The sequence below is a fragment of the Miniopterus natalensis genome, chromosome X (assembly GCF_054644295.1).
Source record: "Miniopterus natalensis isolate mMinNat1 chromosome X, mMinNat1.hap1, whole genome shotgun sequence".
In the NCBI taxonomy this organism is placed as follows: domain Eukaryota; kingdom Metazoa; phylum Chordata; class Mammalia; order Chiroptera; family Miniopteridae; genus Miniopterus; species Miniopterus natalensis.
The window spans coordinates 45,894,560-45,917,708 of NC_142103.1; the positions used below are offsets into that span (position 1 = coordinate 45,894,560).

General features: G+C 34.9%; 1 pseudogene; it reads left to right on the plus strand.

Annotated features, from left to right (window-relative positions):
- The first annotated feature begins 18,415 nt into the window (after positions 1 to 18,415).
- On the plus strand, positions 18,416 to 18,869 carry LOC107541186 (ubiquitin-conjugating enzyme E2 N pseudogene; annotated as a pseudogene).
- The last annotated feature ends 4,280 nt before the right edge of the window (positions 18,870 to 23,149 follow it).

A 23,149-nucleotide genomic window follows, 5' to 3' on the forward strand; every position in this document is an offset into this window, starting at 1 on the left:
GGTAGCCTGGATTGAGCTCTCTGGGGAGATAGGAGTAGTCTCCCCCTGCTCCTCATGATGTAGCCACACACTCCAGTCCCCACTCATCTGTTTCCCAGATAAAAGCTTCCCCTGAACACATGATCTGAATGTCCTAGCTCTGCACAGCACTCTGGTCTCCTGCTCAGCTGCACTCAGAAAGATGCGGCTGGCCAACTGATTTAACAGGTGGAGGAAGGAGTACCAGCTGTGTGCTTGAAGTTTAGGAGTCCAGCCTTCTTTTCAAATCCACACACTTTAGTCACTGCTTGGGTCTCTGACAAGAGTCTCATCAGATAAAGAGGGCTCCAACAATCACTGTTCCTTGCAGCCAACAGACAGTTTTGCAGGACCTGAGTATGGAAGAGTGGGATTGCAAACATTTGGATAACTGGAAGTGCATTCTCTAGATTGGTGTTGTAACAAGAGAGTACTCATCACTGAAAAGGTGGGATTCTGGGTCTCTGAGGCAGATTGGATTCCCACTGATTTTCACCACCAGATACTATTTGGAACTCTCTTCCATTCTCTGTTGTTCTGTGCTGGGGGCACTTACATAAGACTGAGACCTCATGCTTCTTGGAAGAGGGGGTTTTGCAGCCCCAATATCCCTCCATCCAGGGCCACACCTGAGTATAAGGGTTCACCCTATTTGCATCTTTGTCCTTCTTAACAGTCTCTACATGGCTTCTTCTGTAACTCATTGGTAATAATATCTTTGTTCAGCTAGGCTTCATTTGGTTATTCGAGTTGATTGACTTACAATTTAGCTGTAAATATGGCCTGGGTCCAGGAGAAGTCAAGCATTGCTACCATGTACTCTGCAGTCATCTTGAAATTTCTGGTAACTATTTTTAATTGTTTGAGGAACTGTCATACTGTTTTTTTTAGTGGCTGTACCAGCCACTACATTTCTACCAGCAGTAAAAGAGGATTCCTTTTTCTCCACAACTTCCACAGCACTTTTTACTACTTGTTGAAAATTGCCATTCTAACTGGTTTGAGGTGGTATCAAATTTTAGTTTTGATTAGCATTTCCCTAATACTAGTGAGGGGAACATTTTTTCATATATCTGTTGGCCATTTGTATGTCTTTTTTAAAATTTTTTATCCTTACCCAAGGATATTTTTTCCATTGCTTTTTCAGAAACAATGGGAGAGAGAGAGAGAGAGACAGAGAGACAGAGAGAGAAAAGCATTGATGTGAGAGAGACACATTGATTGGTTGACTCTTGCACATGCCCTGACCAAAGTGACACCTGCAACTGAGGTACATGCCCCTGGCTAGAATCGAACCAGAGACCCTTCAGTCCATAGGCTGATGTTCTAACCACTGAGCCAAACCAACTAAGGCTGTATGTATTTTTGAGAAAAGTTTCTGGTTAGGTCCTCTGATCATTTTTTAATTGGATTGCTATTGAGTTGTATGAGGTTTTTGTGTATTTTGGATATTGACCCCTTGTCAGAGCTGTAGCTTACAAAAATCTTCTCTCATTCAGATGGTTGCCTTTTTGTTTTGTTAGTGGTTTCTTTTGCTGTGAAGAAGCTTTTTTATTTGTTATAGTCCTATTCATTTATTTTTACCTTTACATCCCTTGCCTTTGGGGTCAAGTTCATAAAATCCTCTCCAAGACTAAGATCCATAAGTTTAGTACCTATGTTTTCTTCTATGTAATTTATTGTTTCAGGTCTTATATTTAGGCCTTCCATTTTAGGTAAATTTTTGCATATGGTGACAAGTAGCAGTCTGGTTTCATTCTTTAACAGATAGCTTTTCAATTTTACCAGCACCATTTATTGAAGAGGCTTTCTTTTCTTTATTGTATGTTTTTAGCTCTTGTGAAACATTATTTGTACATATACATCTCAGTTTGTTACTGGGCTTTCAATGCCATTTCATAGATTTGTGTGTAGATGTTTTTGGTCAATACTGTGCTTTTCTAATTGTAGCTTTGTGGTATAACTTGACATCAGGAAGTGTAATATCTCTGGTTTTATTATTTTTTCTTATGATTGCTTTGGTCTTTTGCATTTCTACACAATTCTGATGTGTCTTATTAAGCGTTTTTGGTTTTTTTGCATCTATTGATATGATCATTTAAATTTTATCCTCCATTTTGTCAATGTGGTGTATTACATTGATTGATTTCCTAAGTGGAACTATTGTTGTGCCCCTGGAATGAACAACATTTTATTGTGATTTATATATTTTTAAAATATATTGATATGTTAGATTTACTTGTATTTGGTTTAGGATTTTTGCATCTGTGTTTATCAGAGATGTTGCTCTGCATTTTGTGTGTGTTTGTGTGTGTATGTGTGTGTATCTTTGCCAGGTTTTGGTATCAGGATTATGTTATCCAGTTAAAAAGGCTTAGAAAGTATTACATTTTCTTCATTTTTAAAAAGAGTTTGAGAAGAATTGATATCAAATCTTTTTTGAATGTTTGCTAAAATTCACTAGTGAAGCCATCTGGTCTTAGAGTTTTAATTTTTAGAAGGTGTTTTGATGATTGTTTCAATTTATCCACTATTGATCAGTCTATTTAGATTTTCCAGTTCTTCATGATTTAGTCTAGGAAAGTTATATATTTCTAGGATCTAATCCTTTTTTTCTAGGTTATTGAACTTGGTAGCAGGTAGTCTTTCATAGTATTCTAGCATACTACTTTGTATTTGTGTGATGTCTCTGTAGCTTCTCTTTCATTTTTGATTTGGTTTATTTGAGTCTTATCTCTTTTTTCTTTAATGAGTCTAGTCAGCATTTAGTAAAATTTCTTAATCTTTTCAAAGAACTACCTTTTTGTTTCATTAATTTTAGTATTGTCATTTTGTCCTCAATTTCATTTAATTTTGTTGTAACTTTTATTATTGCTTTCCTTCTGCTGACTTTGTGCTGCATTTCTTCTTTTAGTAGTTCTTTAAGACATAAAGTTAGGTTGTTTATATTGGGTTTTTCTTGCTTCTTTACATAGACCTGTAAGAATATAAACTACCCTCTTATTACTACTTTCAATGCATCTCATAATTTTTTATGTGTTGCATTGTCATTGTCATTTGTCTATATGAATCTTTTTGTTTCTCTTTTTTTTTTCTTTTTGACCCAGTCTTTTTTTAGTACCACATTGTTTAATCTTGAGACACATGGTTTTTCTCACTTTTTCCCCCCAGTTGATTTCCAATTTCAAATCTGCTTCATATGATTTCAATCCTTTGAAATTTGTTGAGGCTAGGTTTGTGTTTCAACATACAGTTTAGCCTTCAGAATATTAAATATGCATTAGAGAAGAACATATAACCTGGTGTTCTTGGATGAAAGGTCTGTAAATGTTGATTACATACATTTAGTTCAATGTGTCATTTAAAGTTGATATTTTCTTATTGATTTTCTGTTTGGATGCTCTATACATAGCTGTCAATATGGTATTTAGGTCCCCTACTATAATTGTTTTTTTTTGTTTTTTGGTGTTTTTTAAAATTTTTTATTTATTTTCTATTTTTTTTATTATTATTATTTTTTAAATATCTTTATTGATTTCAGTGAGAGGAGAGGAGAGGGAGAGAGAGAGATAGAAACATCAATGATGAGAGTCATTGATCAGCTGCCTCCTGCACTCCCTCTACTGGGGATCAAGCCCGCAACCCAGGCATGTGCCCTGACCTGGAATTGAACCCCGATCACCTGGATCCTAGGTCACCACTCAACCACTGAGCCATGCCCGGCTGGGCAATTGTGTTTTTGTTAGTTTCTCTCTTTAGTTCTGTTAGTAGTTGCTTTATGTGTTTTGGTGCTCCCTGATTGAATGCATATATATTAAAAAGTATATCTTCTTGATGTATTGCACTTTTGTCGTTATAAAATGCATATTTTTGTCTCTTGTTACGTTTTTGTATTAAAATTTATTTTGCAAGATATAAGTATGTTTACCCTACTTTTCTCTGGATGCCATCTGTTGGCAGGATTATTTTTCATCCTTTCACTTTGAGACTATACTTGCCTTTGCATCTGGGACATGTCTCTTGAAGGCACCATATAGTTGGGTTTTGTTTTTTGATCCAGTCTAGTACTCTAAGCCTTTTTATTGGTGAGTTAATTCCATTTACATTTAGAGTGATTATTGATGTAGGAGGATTTCCTATGGACATTTTTTTCTTTTGTTTTCTGGTAGCTTTGTTTCTCTGGTGTTTCATTTTCCTTGTGTTTCTGTTTGTTGTTTCAGTTTAGTGGTATTCCATAATTCCCCCCACCCCCTGGATTATACATTTTTATGTTATGTGTCTTAGTTTTGGACTTTTTGTGTGGCTATTATTAGATTTATTCAAAAAGAATTTCCATGTACACAGTAGCTGGATTTCTTCTGAATGCATTTTATCTTCATTCTCCTTTGCAAATTCAGAATTTACCTATTCTGTTTTACATTTTTTATGTCAGATACTATTCCAATTTATGTATTGAATTTATTTCCAAATTGCAGTAGCTATTGTCCTTTTCTTTCCTATATTTTAAAAAAGTGTTGCAATATTTTGCTTATGTCTGTTAATTATTTTACCTATGGCTTTTACCCTTTTGTTATGTATTTCAGGTAGAATAAACTCCTTGAGGATTTTCTGTAATAGAGGTCTTCCTGTATTAAATTCTTCCAGGTTTTATATATCTGGAAAAGTCTTTATTTCTCCTTCATATCTAAAAGATAACTTTGCTTAATATATTATCCTTGTTTTGTAATTACTCAATTTCCATAGTTTAAATATTTGAATGCACTCTCTCCGAGCTTGTAAGGATTATGTTGAGAAATCCAATGATGATCTAATAAGATTTCTTTTACAGGTTAGCATCTTCTTTTCTTTAGCTGCCTTGAGGATTCTTTTTTTCTTCATAATTTTTTTTACAGTTTTAATATAATATGGCTTTTAGAAGGCCTTTTTAAATTGAGATAATTAGGCGCTCTGTTTGCTTCTTTCCACATGTTTAGGAAGGCATTGTCAACTATTTGTTTGAAAAGGCTCTCTGTTCTCTACTTCTTTTCTTCTTCTGGTAAACCTATTGTATCTTCAATATCACTAATTCTTTGCTTCATCTAGTCAGCTTTACTTTTTGAAATTGCTACTTCTTTCTTCATATCTTTTATTGAGATTTTCATCTCCAGAATTTCTATTTATTCCTTTATAAAATTTCAATATATTTAGTAAAGTACTCTTTTTATTTGCTGATTTTACTGATGTGTTTAATACATTGCCTATTTCTGTTTTCTATTATCTTGTTGATTTTTTTCAGAACTACAATCCTGAAGTCTCTGTCATTTAAATCAAGTATTTCCATATCATTAAGTGTATTTATTGGAGAAATTTCATTTTCTATCTAAGCTGCCTCATTTCCTTGGTTAATCATGGTATTGGATAGATTTTTTTTTTTTTCTGTCTAAGCATCTATGGGAATGGAGGCTCTGTTTTTTTGTTGCTATTATTGTTGTTGTTGTTTATTAAATTTATTGTGGTGACAATGGACAGTACATATAGCTTTTAGGTGTGTGTTTCTATGTTACAAGATCTGTATATTGCTCTGTGTGCCCATCACCCAAAGTCATGTCATCTCACATCACCATATATTGTGACCCTTTTCACCCCCTACCACCTTCCCTCGAGAAACCCTTTGTGTCCACAAGTTTCAGTTTCATATTCCACATATGAGTAAAACCATATGGCTCTTAACTTTTTGTGACTGACTTATTTCACTTAGCATAATATTCTCAAGGTCTGTTCATGTCATGAATGGCAGTATTTCATTCTTTCTTATGGCTAAGTAGTATTCTGTTGTGTACTTGTACCACATCTTCTTTACCCAGTCCTTTATCACAGGATACTTTGGTTGTCTTCATGTCTTGGCCACCATGAATAATGCTGCAATGAACATAGGGGTGCATATATCATTCTGTTCCACTAATCTATGTGTCTGTTTCTGTGCCAATCCCAGACAGTTTTGATTATCATACTTCTTTAGAATAATTTGAAGTTTGTTAGTGTGATATGTCCAGCTTCATTATTTTCTCTCAAGATTGCTTTGGTTATTTGGGGTCTTCTGCGGTTTCATACAAATCTGATGATTCCTTATTCTATTTCTTTAAAAAAAATGGCATTGTTATTTTTATGAGGATTGCATTAAATCTCTATGTTGTTTTGGTTAATATGGCATTTTTTTATGTTTATTTTCCTAATCTATGAACATGAGATACTTTTCCATTTATTTGTGTCCTTTTCAATCTCTTTTAATAATACTTTGCAATTTTCAGTACATAGGCATTTCACATTCTTTGTTAAGTTTATTCCTACATATTTTATTCTTTTGGCTCCAACTGCAAAAGGAATTGTTTTTTAGATTTATTTTCAAGTTTTGTTTTTACTATACAGGAAGGCATTGGCATTTTATATATTGATTTTTCTATTGATTTTTGAAACTTTACTGCATTTTTTTTCATTTTTATTTGTTAAAAATGTTATAAACATCCCATTTTCTCCCTATTGACACCTTCCACCCCATCCCCTTCCCCAGTCCGTCACCACACCATTGTCTGTGTCCTTGCTTTATGTATATCTAAATATAAATACTTTAGTTAATCTCTCCTGCTCCACCCGCCCAACCGCTTCCTTCCCTCTGAGATTCGTCAGTCTGATCCATGCTTCTATGTCATTGAGGGTATTGTGCTCATAAGTTTATTAAGTTGTTTAGGTTCCACATACAAGTGAGATCATGTGATGTTTCACTTTATTTGCCTGGCTTATTTAGCTGAGCATAATATTCTCCAGGTCCATTCATACTGTCCCAAAGTGTACAAGATCCCTCTTTTTACAACTGCAGAGTTGTCCATGGTGTAAATGTCCCACAGCTTTTTTATCCACTCATCTACTGATGGGTACTTGGGTTGTTTCCAGAACATAGCTATTGTAAATTGTGCTGCCATGATCATAGGGGTGCATATATTCTTTCTAATTGGTGTTTCAATATTCTTATGATATACTTCTATAAGTGGGATCACTGGGTCAAAATGTAGTTCCATTAAACAAAAAAAATTTTTTGAGAAACCTCCGTACTGTTTTCCAAAGTTGCTACAACAGTCTGCATTCCCACCAGCAGTGTACCAGGGTATCCCTTTCTCCACATCTTCATCAACACCTGTCATTTGTTGATTTGTTGATGGTAGCCATGCTGACAGTTGTGAAGTAATACCTCATTGTGGTTTTATTTTGCATCAACCTGATGATTAGTGATTTTGAGCATTTTTTTATATGTCTCTTGGCCATCTATATGTCCTCTTTGGAGAATTACTTATTCAGGTCCTTTGCCCATTTTTAATTGGATTGTTTGTCTTCCTCTTGCTGATTTGCTAGTATTTTTATAGGATCTTTTCATCTGTATTCATCAGAGATATTGGTCTGTAGTTTTCTTTTTTAGTGTTATGCTTGCCAGGTTTTGGTATCAGGTTTATATCAGCCTCATAAAAGGTGTTAGGAAGTATTGCCTCTTCTTCAGTATTTTGGAAAAGTTTAAGACACATAGGTATCAAATCTTCTTTGAAGGTTTGGTAGAATTCATTGGGAAAGCCATGTGGCTCTAGAATTTTTTGGGGGGGTGGGGAGCTTTTGATGGTTATTTCAATTTCCTTGCTGCTGTTTGGTCTATTTCATTTTCCAAATTCTAGGAATTTATACATTTCTTCTAAGTTATTGAATTTGATGGCATATATTCTTTCATAATATTCTAGTATGATCCTTTGTATATATGTGATGTCTGTGGTGACTTCTCTCTTATTTCTGATTTTGTTTATATGTTTTTTTCCTTTTCCCTTAGTGGGTGTAGCTAAAGGTTTGTGAATTTTACTAATCTTTTCAAAAACCCAGCTTTTTGTTTCATTACTTTTTTATAGTCTTTTTTGTTCTCTATTTCATTCAATGTTGCTCTAATTTTTATAATTCCCTTTCTTCTGCTGACTTTGAGTTGCTTTAGGTCTTCTTTTTCTAGTTCTTTAGGATGTGATGTTTGGTTGTTTACTTGGTAATTCTCTTGTTTCTTGAGATTGGCCTGTGATGATATAAACTTTCCTCTTATTACTACTTTTGCTGCATCCCAGAAGTTTTGATATGCTGTATTTTCATTCTCATTTGCCTTTATATATCTTTTGATCTCATTTTTAATTTTTTTGACCCAGTCATTTTTTTAGTAGTATGTTGTTTTATTTCCATGTATTTGTGGGTTTCATTAATTCCTTTTTGCAGTTGATTTCTAATTTCAAGGCACTGTGGTCAGAGAATATACTTGGTATAATTTCAATCTTCTTGGATTTGTTGATGCTAGTTCTGTAACCCAACACATGTTAATATCATTAAGAATGTTCCATGTTTATTGGAGAAGATTGTATAATCTGATATTTTGGGATGAAAGGCTCAGAAAATGTCAATTATTACCATTTGGTCTAGAGTTTCACTTAAGGCCAATATTTCTTTACTGATTTCCTGTTTCGTTGATCTGTCTAGAGCTGTCAATGGAATATTAAGGTCCCCAACTATGTTTGTGTTTTGATCTGTTTCTCCCTTTATTTCTGTAAGTATTTAGTTTATACATTTTGGTGCTCCCTGGTTGTGTGATTATTTATTAATATGTTATGTTTTATTGATGTAGTGTCACCTTTATCATTATAAAGTGTCCATCTTTGTCTCTTGTTATCTTTGTTGTCTTGAAATCTATTGCATCAAATATAATAACCTGCTTTTTGGAGGATGTATTTGCTTAGAGAATCATTTTCCACTCTTTTACTTTGAACCTACCTTTGTCTTTGTAGCTTAGATGTGTCTCTTGGAGCCAGCATATGGTTGGGTTTTGTTTATTGATCCACTCTGCTACTCTGCGCCTCTTTATTGGTGAATTCAACCCATTTACATTTAGGGTAATTATTGACTTCCTATATGAGGATTTCCTGTAGCCATTTTGTCTTTTGTTTTCTGTTAGCTCTGTGCCTCCATTGCTTCTTTTCCTTTGTACTTATATCTGTTGTTTTTATTTGGTGGTGTTTTATACTTCTTTCTTCTGTGTCCTCTTTTTTTAAGCTATGTGTCTTGGTTTGGGGATTTTTATGTGTGGTTACTACTAGGTTTATAAAAAATAAAGTTGTATATATACAATAGGTTTTGTGTGTGTTTTTTTTTTTCCTTTCGAATGCGTCTAATGTTCATCCTCCTTTACCAGTTCAGACCTTTACCCCTCCCCCTTTTTGTTTTATTCGTTACAAGTTATCCCTGTTTATGCTGTGTGTTTCTGGTGAGCTTACTTGTAGTTTTTTTACCTTATGTTCTTTTTTTCAGGTAAAATAACTCTCTTGAGTATTTCCTGCAGTGGAGGTTTTCTGGTGAGAAAAATCTCTCATCTTCTGTATGTCTGGGAACATCTGTATTTCTCCTTCATATTTAAAGGATAATTTTGCTGGATATATTATTCATGGCTTGTAATTTCTCTTTCAGATGTTTGCACATTTGGTTCCACTCTCTTCTTGTTTGTAGAGTTTCTGCAGAGAAGTCAGATGAAATTCCTATAAGTTTTCCTTTATAGGTCACTTCTTTCTATTTTCTGGCCGCTTTGAGAATTTTTTCTTTGTCATTAATTTTTGACAGTTTTAATACTGTGTTCCTTGAGAGTGCCTCTTTGGATTAAGCTAACTAGATGTTCTGTTTGTTTCTAAGATTCAAAGTTCTTTCCATAGGTTTGGAAAGTTCTCATTCAGTATTTGTTTAAATAGACTCTCTGTTCCCTTATTCTTCTCTTCTTTTTCTGGAATGTCTATTGTTCTAATATTGCTTTTTCTGATCGAGTCAGATAGTTTTTGTAGAGCTCTTTCTTTTCTTTCTTTTTTTTTTATTGCTCAAGTTTCTGTTTTCTTCCCTCTGCATCACTTCTTTATTCCTATCTTCAGTATCACTAATTTTTTCCTCCATCTGGTTGGCTCAGTTTAATATGCTCAGCAGCTCATTCTTAATCTCCTTAATTGCATGTTTCATTTCCAGTATTTCCGATTGGTTCTTTTTAAAAGTTTTAATCTCTTTGGTAAAGTACTCATTTTGTTCATTGATTTGTTTATTGAGTGCACTGAATTACTTGTCTGCATTTTCTCACAACTTGCTGAGTATTTCTTAACTGCAATCTTTAAATTTCTCATTTATATCACATTTCCATGTGTTCCACTTGCTTTCTGGGGATTTTCATTTTCTTTCTAATCATCCTCATTACCATGTTTGCACATTGTATTTGCTACTTTTCTTTGTCTAAGCATAAATATATCTTCTATAACATCCTTCTCTGTAGAGGTCTTTCCACTATTTGCCAGCAGATGTCATTGAATGGTAAGGTTTTTTTATCTCTGTGATCTCCCAGACTTGACTACCAGGGCCTCTGTAAGGCAGTACAGTCCAGCTCCACTGTTCGGGGATGGTATTTGTTTTCCCTCACCATAATGGTGACCCCGGGCCCCAGACCTTCATGAGGTCCAACTTCAGACACCAAACCCGGAGATCATTCATGAGGTAAAGAGTGGTTCCACTGCAATAGCTCTTGGTATACAGATAAAATGTTCCTCGACCTGACACAAAGGGCAACTGGAGGCGAGTTTTGGGAACCCAAGGGATGGCAGGTCTCTATGGTTCTGTTTCTTTGTCAGAAACACCACTACCAGATAGTGGACATCCACACCGCAGAACCATTTTCTCTGTCAGGCATCTGATGGTTTACTCACTGTTCTTTCTACTTACCCACTTACCCTACTGGACTGACCCCCACAGCTCTATTCCTCTCAGCTAAAGGGTGTCCCTGCTGACACTAACTTCCTCCCTTTTTGTCACCATGCCTTTACCTCCCAGCTGCAAGGCTATGTCTTAGAGTAACTTGGGCTTTCTTTCCTTCTCATCTCCCCACTTATTCCCACTTGCCTAACTTGAGATGTGTCAATGCTCGGGTCTCTCAAGCATGTCTCTGTGTTGAGTAAGGAGTTCTTTGTTGAATTATGGTTGGTTAATTTGTTGAAATTTCAGCGGGAGAGTGGTCAATGGTATCTCACACTGCCATTGCTCTGACATCACTCTTATTTTTTTCAATTTCACGAGTGACACTTTTTTATTTAATAGGGTGATAAGAAGACTTTCTTTTGTTTTCCAGTAGGTGACACTAAACTGTAAGATTTTTAGATTGTCTTACATTTCTCTGGCTTCTCAGATTTCTATGTTGAGGTTAAAAAATGCCTAGTATTGCCTGAGGTGGTGGGTGTCTCCTCTGTGGCCAGGTCATCTTGGTCTCAGGGCAGCACCTCTGTAAGGGAATGTGGTAGACAATGAGGTTCTGAGCTTTGAAATCTCAGCTCACTCCCCTGCAACCAGAAACTGCCAGCAGTGCAGTCTTGGTGGTTGGGTACATGGTGAGCTGGATAAGATGGCTGGTGCTTTTGTGGCTTTGTTCTTTTGCCAGTAATAGTGACTGCCAGACATCAGTTGCTTCACCTCTGTATCTCCACTCCTGTCACATGGATGAAGTACAACGTGCACCTGCTGCTCAGGAAAAAAATGCTCTGTCTCTCCAGTTCTCTGGGCTGCACATAATGTGCTTTGTAGCTTGTCATTAACTTCTACAGCTTCTTCTGGGCTTGCTGCTATCTCTTGAATAGTGACTAGAGGTGGCCTGGCTCCATGGCTTGTTTTTCTGCTTATCAATGGTGGCTGCCAGACAATCTGCTACACCTCTCTGCTTTATGTCTCAGCCCAGATCACTGGGTTCAGCCACAGTGCGTACTAACCACCCATACAGGAACACTCACTTTGTCCCTTTGCTCCTCTGGGCTGAAAGTAGTTCAGATGGCAACCTGATACTTCCCCTCTCCTGAGACCTACAGTGAGCTTTGGGTTGCATCTGTGGCACCTTTCTTCACTCTTCTCCATTTCCTCCTCCTTGCTAGCTTGACTGGCCCACCTTCAAATTTTTCAGTGTGTGGATCTCTCAGATGTTTTTGTGTGAATTATACCTATTCAAATTATTATAACTTCAAGAGGAAAGACCAGGGGAACATTTCACGCTGCCATTCTTCTGATATCATTCTTTTCTGTTCAGTTTTAAATTGTGAGGTTTGTCTTTTTGTTGAGTTTTTAGATGTATTGTTGTACTCTATATATTCTAGATATTAATCTCTTAGAAGATATATGATTTACAAATATTGTCTCCCATTCTGTGAGCTGTATTTTCATTCTTTTGATTGTTTTTTTTTGCACACATTTTAAATGTGAATACAGTTGAAATTACATTTTATTTGTGCTTCATCTTTTTATGACATATTAATATAAAACATCACCAAATCCAAAATAACATAGATTTTCCTTTTGTTGTTGTTGTTGTTTTTTATAATTGTAGCTCTTACATTTAGGTATTTTATCCATTTTGAGTTGATTTTTTATTAGTATGATATAAAAGTCTAACTTTATTTTTTATTTCATATTTTGTTATATCCAGTTTTTCCAGCATAGTTTCCTGTTCTTTCTTTATTTAATAATCTTGTCACACTTAATGAAAATCAATGGATCTTAGATGTATGAGTTTACTTCTGGGCATACAATTTTATTTGATTGGTTTATATATCTGTTTTATTACCAGTTTTACATTGTTCTGGGTACTATGGCTTTGTTGTAAATTTTGAAGTCTGGGAGTTTTTCACATCTGACTTTGTTGTTCTACTTTAAGACTGTTCTGTCTGTATGAAGTCTCTTGAGACTTCATATGAAGAATAAGATGTATTTTTCAATTTCTTTAGAAATGTCATTAGGACTTTGATGGGGTTTACATTAACTTTGTAGATTACTTTGACTAGTATTGATATCTTAACAATATTCAGCATGCCAACTAATGAACATATGATGGATTTCCATTTACTTATATTTTAGTTTTTATAGGCAATATTTTGTAATTTTCAGTACACAAAGAGTTTGTCTTCTTGGTTAAATTTATTTTACAGTCTTGGATTTTGATGCTAATATAAATGGAATTTTTTAATTAATTTCTTTTTTAGGATTTTTTATGCTGGTATGGGGAAATACAGCTGATTTTTGCATGTTGATTTTGTATGCTGCAACACTGATTATTTGTCTTTGAGTTTTAATAAGTGTGTGTGTTTGTGTATGTGTGCATTCTTTAGGGTTTACTAGAAATAAGATTGTGTTATCTCAGATTATAATTTTACAAATTTATTTCAATTTTGAAAGCCTTTTGTTTCCTTGTTCTTGCCTAATTGCTTTGGATAGAATTTCCAGTAATATGTTAAATATAAGTGATAAAAGCAGTCATCCTTTTCTTATTCCTTATCTTAGAAAAAGTCATTCATTCTTTCACCATTGAGTATATTACCTGTGGATTTTTCCTATATTACTCTCATATTACTAGATTATTAAGTGTTTTTTTTTTTCTTGAAAGGGTGCTTTATTTTATCAAATATATTTTCTGCATCTTAAGGTCATTTTCCCTTTAATCTATTCCCATGGTGCATTACATTGATTGATTTTCATTTTCAACCACCTTTACATTTCTGAAATAAATCTTCCCTGTTATAGTGTATAATTCTTTTAATATGCTTTTGCATTAAATTTGGTAGTATTTTGTTGAGAATTTCTGAATCTATATTCAAAAAGTATATTGATTTGCAGTTTTCTTTTCTAAACTGTCTGTCTGACTTTTGTATCAGGGCAATGCTGGCCTCACAGAAAAAGTTAGAAAATGTTGTCTCATATTCTTTTAAAAAGTTAGAGAAGAATTAATGTTTACTTTTTGTTAAATGTTTGGCAGAATTTATTAAAGAAACAATTTTAGATTTTTTTTGGTTTGTTTCCTGGAGGTTTTTAAAGTGGATCCATTTGTTCTTCAAGCTCATTATAGACCAATTGAGTTTTTCTATTTCTTCCTAAGTTTGTTTTGGTAATTTGTATGTTTCTCAGAATTTGCCCATTTTATCTTATGATAGCTTTTATTTATATAATATTAGTGAAAATGTTCCCTCTTTCATGATTAATTTTAATAATTTATCTTTTCTCTTTTTCACTTAGTCAATCTAGTTGAAATTTTGTTAATTTTGTTCATCTTATAAACAACTTTTGCTTGTGTTCTTTTTTTTTCTATTGTTCATTCTTTATTTTATTTTTCTACACTCTAATTCATAGTATTTCATTTTATCTTCTGTCTTTGGGTTTAATTTTCTGTTTATGTTCAAATTTCTTAAGATTTAGGGTTTAGAGATGGCTTTGGAGTAGTTGGAAGCTACACTCACCACCTCCCAGTGCTAAACTGGATTTACAGTTAAATTATAAAGCAATAAACCTGAATAACCAACTGAAGGCCAGCAGAACAGAAATCTTATGACCAAGGATTATAGAAGAAGCCACATAGAGGCTAAGAAGGGCAGAAAAGGCTATTCCTTGCACAAACATGTTGTAGCTGAAAATCCGAAAGGATATCTCAGCTGCAAAAGTTCTTCCTGAAGAGTATGGGTTCTCAACTCCATGGCAGGATTCCCAAATCAGAGTACCAAAGTCCATATAGCACCTGGCTGTGAAAAATCAGCAGAAATTCAGTCTGTCTGTGAGAGCAGCTTGTCAGCTAGAAACCCAGATGTCTTCTTCCCAGGCTTGAGCACTTTATTTTCATAGCACCAGCAAGGGATTGTACTAACCTGGTCCTCAACTACTAGCAACAGCACTCTGCTGAGCTCCAGTCCTGCAGTAAGCTCTTTCAATAGAACCCCACAAGGACCTTTAGTACACTCTTTTTTTTTTTAATGTTCTTGGCCAAATATACTCAGGCAGTAATTGAGCTGTGTAGCTTTGGAATGGGAGCCATTTTTTCCCACATGAAGTGTACAATTAATGCTTACCTTACACCTTTTGTTTCACTTGACTTGTCCAACAACCCATGGTCCAACCTTGTTGAACTGTCATACAGGGTATTCAGAGTAATTTGCAGAGCTGGAAACTTCTGAGTGTATCTCTTGGTGGTGGTGGGACTCTTGTTGTGGACACAGACAGGCTCTGGGTTGTATGGCTCCAGTTCTGGGGGACATTTTTATTTTGCTTGTGAGCTCAGCCTGCACCACTCCCCCAATGGGAGACTCATTTGTCCTGTCCCTCTGACACTTGGAGGCCATGTCTTCCTGAGCTTGCTCCTGCAGAGAGGACAGCTAGTTGCAGCCAACCTGAACCTGTGGTCTACTCTTTCTGGGAAAGATATGGTTGGAGCATGCAGGCAGAGATTGAGTGGTATGGCTCTAGAGTTGTGGCCACTTTCTCCCCATTGAGTGCCTGACCACACTACACCTAAGCAGGAGACCCACTAGCTCTGTCCTTGTGAACCCAGTCAACCTGCCTTATTGAACTCACACCTTGTGGAAGGGTCTTTGGACTGCAGCAAACTTGGGCCCACTTTACAGTCTTTCTATGGAAGGTTAATGAGGATAACCAGGTAACATCAGGAGGTGGAGGAGTGGCCAACATGTGAAAGCAGACCTTAGTGTGCCTTGGACCTTTTACTGATCCACCTCCAGCTCAGAACATGAGAAATCTGATCCTTGCGCACAGCTTGACACCTCCTATGCACACCCAGGCCCAGTGGAGGTTACCACAAATAGTGAATTGTGTGATCACTCCAAACAAGTAGCCTAGGGACAATTACAAGCAGAGTCTAATATCAGTCTGTACTGGAACCACACCCATGTGGACCCACAATCAATACAACCAGCAGTGGATTTCAGAACACTCCAAAGCTTGATCCAACAAACCACATATCTGGAAAACAAAAAGAGAGATCTTGACAGGTACCAGACCCTGCTGTAAACAACTATGACTAAGTGGAAATTCCTCCACAGAGAGGCTTATACACTGTGATTGATGTTTATACTTATAGTCAGCCAGTCTGAACATTAACCCCTCATATGAATAGACCAACAGCATTCAATACTCAGTTATAACAGAGGATGCACATGACCTACACAATGAGACATTTCTGAAGCACCTAGCTCAGGTGATCTGGAAGACTGGCTCACAAGACACCTACAACATAAATCCACCACAACTTTGGGAGTTATACAAATCTATCGAATAAACAGAGGCAAACACAAAAAGGCAAGCAAAATGGGGAGACAAAAAACATGTCCTAAATGAAAGAAAAAGAAATTTCCATAAAAAAGAATTCAGTGAAATGGAAGGAACCAAGATATTACATGCAGAGTTCAAAACCATGGTTATAAGGATGCTCAAAGGCTTTAGGGGCAGAATAGATGATCTCAGTGAGAACTTAAATAAATAGATAACAAGCATGAAAGATTACACAGAAACCATAAAAAATCAGTCAGAAATGACGAACACAAAATCTGAAATGAATACTACATTAGAGGAATCAATATCAGGTTAGATGAAGCAGACAGTCAAATCAGTTACTTAAAGTACAAGATAACAGAAAACGCCCAAGCATAGAAGTAAAATGAGAAAAAAAAAATTAAAAATGAGGAAAGTGCTCAGCCAGCATAGCTCAGTGGTTGAGCATTAGCTTAAGATCCAGGAGATAGTGGTTCAGCGCCCAGTCAGGGTACATAACTGGCTTGCAGGCTCAATCCCCAGTAGGAGGCCTGCAGGAGGCAGCTTATCCATGACTCTCATCATTGATGTTTCTATCTTTTTCTCTCCCTCTCCCTTCCTTTCTCTGAAATCAATACAAGTATATTTTAAAAATTTAAAAAATTTAAAAAAATGACGAAAGTCTCAGGGACCTCAAGCATAAGAATATTATAGGGGTACCAGAAGGAGATGAGAGTGAGAAAGGGATCGAGAATATATTTTAAGAAATAATTAAAAGTTCACTAACCTTTTGATGAAAAAGCACACACAAGTCCAAGAAGCACAGCATCCCAAACAAGATGAACCCAAAGAGGCCCAACCAAAACACATCATAAATAAAATGGCAATGGTTAAATATATTATTATTTTTTTTTATCCTCACCCAAAGATATTTTTTCCAATGCTTTTCAGAGAGAATGGAAGGGGGAGAGAGAGAGAGAGAGAGAGAGAGAGAGAGAGATCAGTGTGAGAGAGATGTATCTATTGGTTGCTTCCTGCATGTGCCCTGACTGGGACCAGGGATTGATCCTGCAACAGAGGTATGTGCCCTTGGCCAGAATCAAATCCAGGACCCTTTAGTCCATGGGCTGACACTCTAACCACTGATCCATACCATCTAGGGTGGCAATGGTTAAATATAAAGAGAGAATCTTAAGAGTAGCAAGAGGAAGACATTTACCTCCAAGTGAGCTCCCATAAGGCTGTAAGCTGATTCTTCAACAAAAACACTTTAGGCCACAAGGGATTGGCATGAAATATTCAAAGTAATGAAAAGCAAGAACCTATAACCAAGACTACTCGAACTAGCAATGTAATCATTTGTAATTGGAGGTGAAATAAAGAGTGGCCCAGAAAAGGATTTCATTACCACCCAACCAGTATTACAAAAAATGTTAAAAGGATTTCTTTAAAAAGAAAGAGACAGTGAGAAAGCGAGAGCAAGAGAGAGAGCAAGAACTGAGAGAGAGAGAGAGAGAGAGAGAAAGACAGAGGTATAAAGAATAAAATTACAATAAATAAGTACTTATCAATAATTATTTTAAATCTAAACAGAATAAAAGCACCAACCCTAAGACATTGGGTAGCTGAGTGAGTAAGAATTCAAGACCCATACATATACTGTCTACCAGACACCCACTCCAGAACAAAATATACACAAAGACTGAAAGTACAGGGATGGAATAAGATATTCCATGCAAGTGAAAACAAAACTAAAGAGCTGGGGTAGCAATGCTTATATCAGAAAAAATAGACTTATAAAGAAAGGCTATAACAAGAGACAAAGAAGAAATTTACGTAATGATAAATGATAAATCCAATATGAGGATTTAAACTTTGTAAACATATATGCATCCAACATAGGAGTACCTAAATATTTAAAGTAAATCTTGGTGGACTTTAAGGGAGAAATTGTCAGTAATGCAGTCACAGTAGGTGTTGGATAGATACATGAAAATACTGAAACTAGACCACCTCATTACATCATACACAAAAATAAACTCAAAATGGGTTAAAGACATAAATGTACAATTCAAAACTATAAAAACCTTTAGAAGAAAACTTAGACAGCAAAATCTTGAACATTATTAGTAGCAATATTTTTTTCTGATATATCTCCTTGGGCAAGGAGAGCAAAATAAAAATTAAAATTGACAAATAAGTGGAGCTTGGGATTTGAAGCCTGTGGAGCCAGAGACTAGACCAGAAGCGAAACTTGGGATCTGACAAGATGGCTGGGCCACCCTGCAGGATTATTAAGGAAACCCAGCGTTTGCTGGCAGAATCAGTTCCCAGCATTAAAGCAGAACCAGATGAGAGCAATGCCTGTTATTTTTACTTGGTCATTGCTGGCCCCCAGGATTTCCCCTTTGAGGGAAGGACTTTTAAACTTGAACTATTCTTCCCAGAAGAATACCAGATGGCATCACCTAAAGTATGTTTCATGACTAAAATTTATCATCCTAATGTAGACAAGTTGGGAAGGATATGTTTAGATTTTTTGAAAGATAAGTGGTCCCTAGTGCTGCAGATTCTCATAGTTCTCCTATAGATTGAGATTTGTTAAATGCTCCCAATCCAGACAATCCATTAGCAAATGATGTAGCGGAGCAGTGGAAGACCAATGAAGTCCAAGGCATAGAAACAGAGCATGGACTAGGCTATATGCCAGGAATAATATTTAAATTGATCTGATCATTAAGTGTGCATCACCTCCTATTCTGCCAAGACTTCTTCCTTTTTTGCTTGCATTGAGTGGACACAGTCTTAGAAACATTACAGAATAAAAGCCCAGACTTCTTCAGTCTTTTGGTGATTAAATGCACATTAGCAAATCTATGTATTGTCCTGATTCATTGTTATAAAGCATGAGCAGAGGCTAGAAATACCATATGGATTGTAGTGAAACGTTTAAAAACAGTAACCCCTTTCTGCTTTTATTCATTTTCCCCATCATGGTTTAAATATAAAGCACTGTGAATGAAGGTAGATGTCAGGGTTAGCTACAGGGGTGTAGGTGTTTTTATTTTTTATTATTTTGAGGGGGAGGTAGTTCAATATTAATTTTATGGGCTCCTTTCTCCCTTTCTATGGTGATCTAATTGCATTGGTCAAAAGCAGAAAATTAGTTCTTTAGAATATGCTCTCTAGCCAAATCTAATTTTATTTAGACACTGTAGATGGACAAGCTTGGATTGAACCAAAATGGAAACATTAAACAAACACCATGCCTTCACTAATAACGTTGTGACTTTGCTGTCAAATGTAAAATCTTCCATTCAAGAAATAGCTTGTGACTATTTTGTATGGCTTGTCTGGAAACTTCTGTAAATCTTATGTTTTAGTAAAATATTTTTTTTTGTTATTCTAAAAAATAAAATAAAAATTGGCAAATGACCTGAATAGACATTTCTCCAAAGAGGACATACATATATGTAAAGATAATAAAAATCGCTAATCATCAGAAAAATGCAAATTAAAACTACAATGAGATATCACCTTGCACCTGTCAAAATGCCTATCTTTATTAAATCCACAAATGACAAGTGTTGATGAGGATTTTGAGAAAAGAGAACCTTTGTGTACTGTTGGTGGGAATGCAGATTGGTGCAGCCACTGTTGAAAACAGCATAGAATTTTCTCAAAAAATGAAAAATGGAACTGCCTTAATACTGAATGAATCTACTTCTGGGAATATATCTGAAGATACCTGAAATGTTGATTTTAAAAAAATGTATCCCTATGTTCATAGTAGCATAATTTACAATAGCTAAGATTTAAAGCAGCCCATCTGTAGATGAGCAGACTGCAACTGAGCCATAAAAAACAAGGAAGTTTTACCATTTGTGACAGCATGGATGAGGTAGAGGATATTTTACTAAGTGAAATGTTCTAGTCAAAAAAGACAAATACCATATGATTTCATATATATGTGAAATCTAATGAACAAAATAAACAAACAAAATAGTAATACTCATAGATACAGAAAACAAATTGACAACTATCAAATGGGAGGGGGCTGGAGGGCTGGGTGAAATAGGTGAAAGGATTAAAAAAAACCCAACACACCTCATGGACAGAGACAACAGAATGGTGATTACCAGATGGAAGGAGGGTTAAATGTTGAGGGAAGGAGACTAGATTTGAATGGTGAGCACACATTGCAATGTGCGGATGATGTATTATCAAACTGTACACTTGAAACCTGTATAATTTTATTGACCAATGTAACTCCAATACATTTAACAAGATGATTTACAGTTGTTATTTATTTCAGATCTTTCTTCTGTTTAATAAATGCATCTATAACTATACATTTATGTTTTACTGTTTTTTTCTGTTGTATTTTCATTTTCTAAATATAATACACATTTCAAAGTGGTATTTTATTTATTATTGGTTACAGCATATTTTATTTCCATTAAATAAAATTTAAATTTACCATTTTTAAATTAGAGCAATGTACTTGAATATGTTTTATTAGTTTTTAAACTATTATTTTTAAATGTTGCAAAAAAGTGATTAAAATTATCTTTCAAATTCAACTTCATTTTGAGACTTGGTTTTTTAATTATTGTCATAGTTGAGAAATAATACTCAAATATATGCAAGCATCATGGACTACATTTAATCATTTAAGTAAATTTTTAACACCAAAATCATCTTGCATTTGTTTACATTGAAAAAAAATATGGCTATCAAATTTTTGTCTTCTGTGATCTCAGTTAGATATTCTTGCAAAACTAATTTGAAGATAATGCATTTTAATGCTTTTCATGAAGGCATTCAAAACCCACTGAAACTCTCAATTTGGAAGACTGAAAAACAGTCTTCAGATCTGAATATTAATAGCCATATACTTAGAAAATCTTCTTAAACAAAATCAATTAAAATGCTGAAAACATTTCCAAACATTTATTTTCACAACATTTTTTTTTATACATAGTTTTTTTTCCTGGAAAATTTTTATTGACATATTATAAATATACAATATTCTGTTGGTTTCATATGCACATCATAATTATTGTATATGTATATACATTTCAAAATGATCCACACAGTAAGTATAGTTTCACCGATCACAATAAAATATTATTTCAATATTTTTAACTATATTATTTATGCTGTATATTCCATCCCATTAATTCATTTGTCTTGTTACTGAAAGTCTTTTTCTCTTAATTGGTATAACCTATTTCACCTGCTACCCAACTTATCTCCCATCTGGTAACCATCATTTTGTTTCCAGCATCTAAAAATTTGTTTCTGTTTTGCTTCATTGTTCCTTTTTTTTTTTTAGATTCCACATATCAGTGAAACAATATGGTATTTGTCTTTCTTGTGTAACTTATTTTACTTAGCATATACTCTAGGTCCAACCATGCTTTTGCAAATGTCCAATTTTTACTATTTTTTATAGTTAAGTAATATTCCATCATACATATATATATATATGATCATATATCACATATAAACAATGTCACATATTGTTTATATTTTCCTATATTGATGGACACTTTGGTTACTTCCATACCTTTGCTACTGTAAATAATGCTGCAGTAAACATAAGGGTGCATATATCTCTTCAACTTAATGTCTTTATATACTTTGGGTAGATACCCAAAGTGCAATTGTAGGATTATATGGTATTTCTATTATTAATACTTGGAGAAAACTTCATACAGTTTTTCATAGTGGTTGCACTAATATATTTCCCCACCAGTTGTGTATGACAGTTCCCTCCTCTCCACATTCTCACCTACACTTGTTATTTTTAATAATTTTGATAATTGCTTTTGTTGCAATTCCCAGAAAAGACTAGTTAAAAAATATTGCTAAGACTAATGTCAAAGAACTTCCCATTTTTTTTTGGGGGGGGGTGGAGGTTTAGAGTTTTATGTTTTATATTCAGATATTTAATCCGTTTTGAATTTATTTCTGTAAATGGTATAAGATAGTGGTCCAGTTTTATTTTTTAGCATATAGTTGTCCAGTTCTCCAAATATTAAAAGACTTTTTATCACTATTGTACATTTTTGTCTCTTTTTAAAAATTTTTCTTTATTCTTGAAAGTATTACAGATGTCCCCTTTTTCCCCCCATTGATCCCCTCTACCTGACATCTGCTTCCGCCAGGCCTTCTCCACACTATTGTCTGTGTCCATGGAATATGTATATAAGTTCTTTGATTAACCTGTCCCCAACCACTCACCCACACCCTCTGAGATTCCTCAGTCTTTTCCATACTTCTTATGTTTCTGGATCTATTTTGTTCATCAGTTTATTTTGTTCATTAGATTCCACATATGAGTGAGAGCATGTGATACTTGTCTTTCTCTAACATGGCTTAATTCACTTAACATAATCATCTCCAGGTCTCACCATGTTGTTTCAAAGTGTAAGAGATCCTAAACTTTTACAGTTGCATATTATTCCACAGTGTAAATGTCCCACAGCTTTTTATTCATTCATCTATTAATGGGCAATTGAGCTGTTTCCAGATCTTAGCTATTGTAAATTGTGCTGGTATGAACATAGGGGTGCATAAAATATTCCTGATTGGTGTTTAGGGTTTATTAGGATATACTCCTAGAAGTGGGCTCACTGGGTCAAATGGCAGTTCCATTTTTAATTTTTTGATGAAACTCCATGCTATTTTCCACAATGACTGCACCAGTCTGCATTCTCACCAGCAGTGTACTACAGTTCCCTTTTATCCACATACTTGCCAGCACTTGTTATTGTTGATGGCAGCCATTCTGACAAGTATGAGGTGATATTTCATTTTTGTTTTAATTTGCATCTCTGATGATTAGTGACTTTGAGAATTTTTTCATATCTCTCTTGGCCATTTGTATGTCTTCTTTGAAGAAGTGTCCATTTAGTTCCACTCTTATTCAACATAGTACTGGAAATAATAGCCACAGCGATCAGACAAGAAGAAAGAATAAAAAGGCATTCAAAGT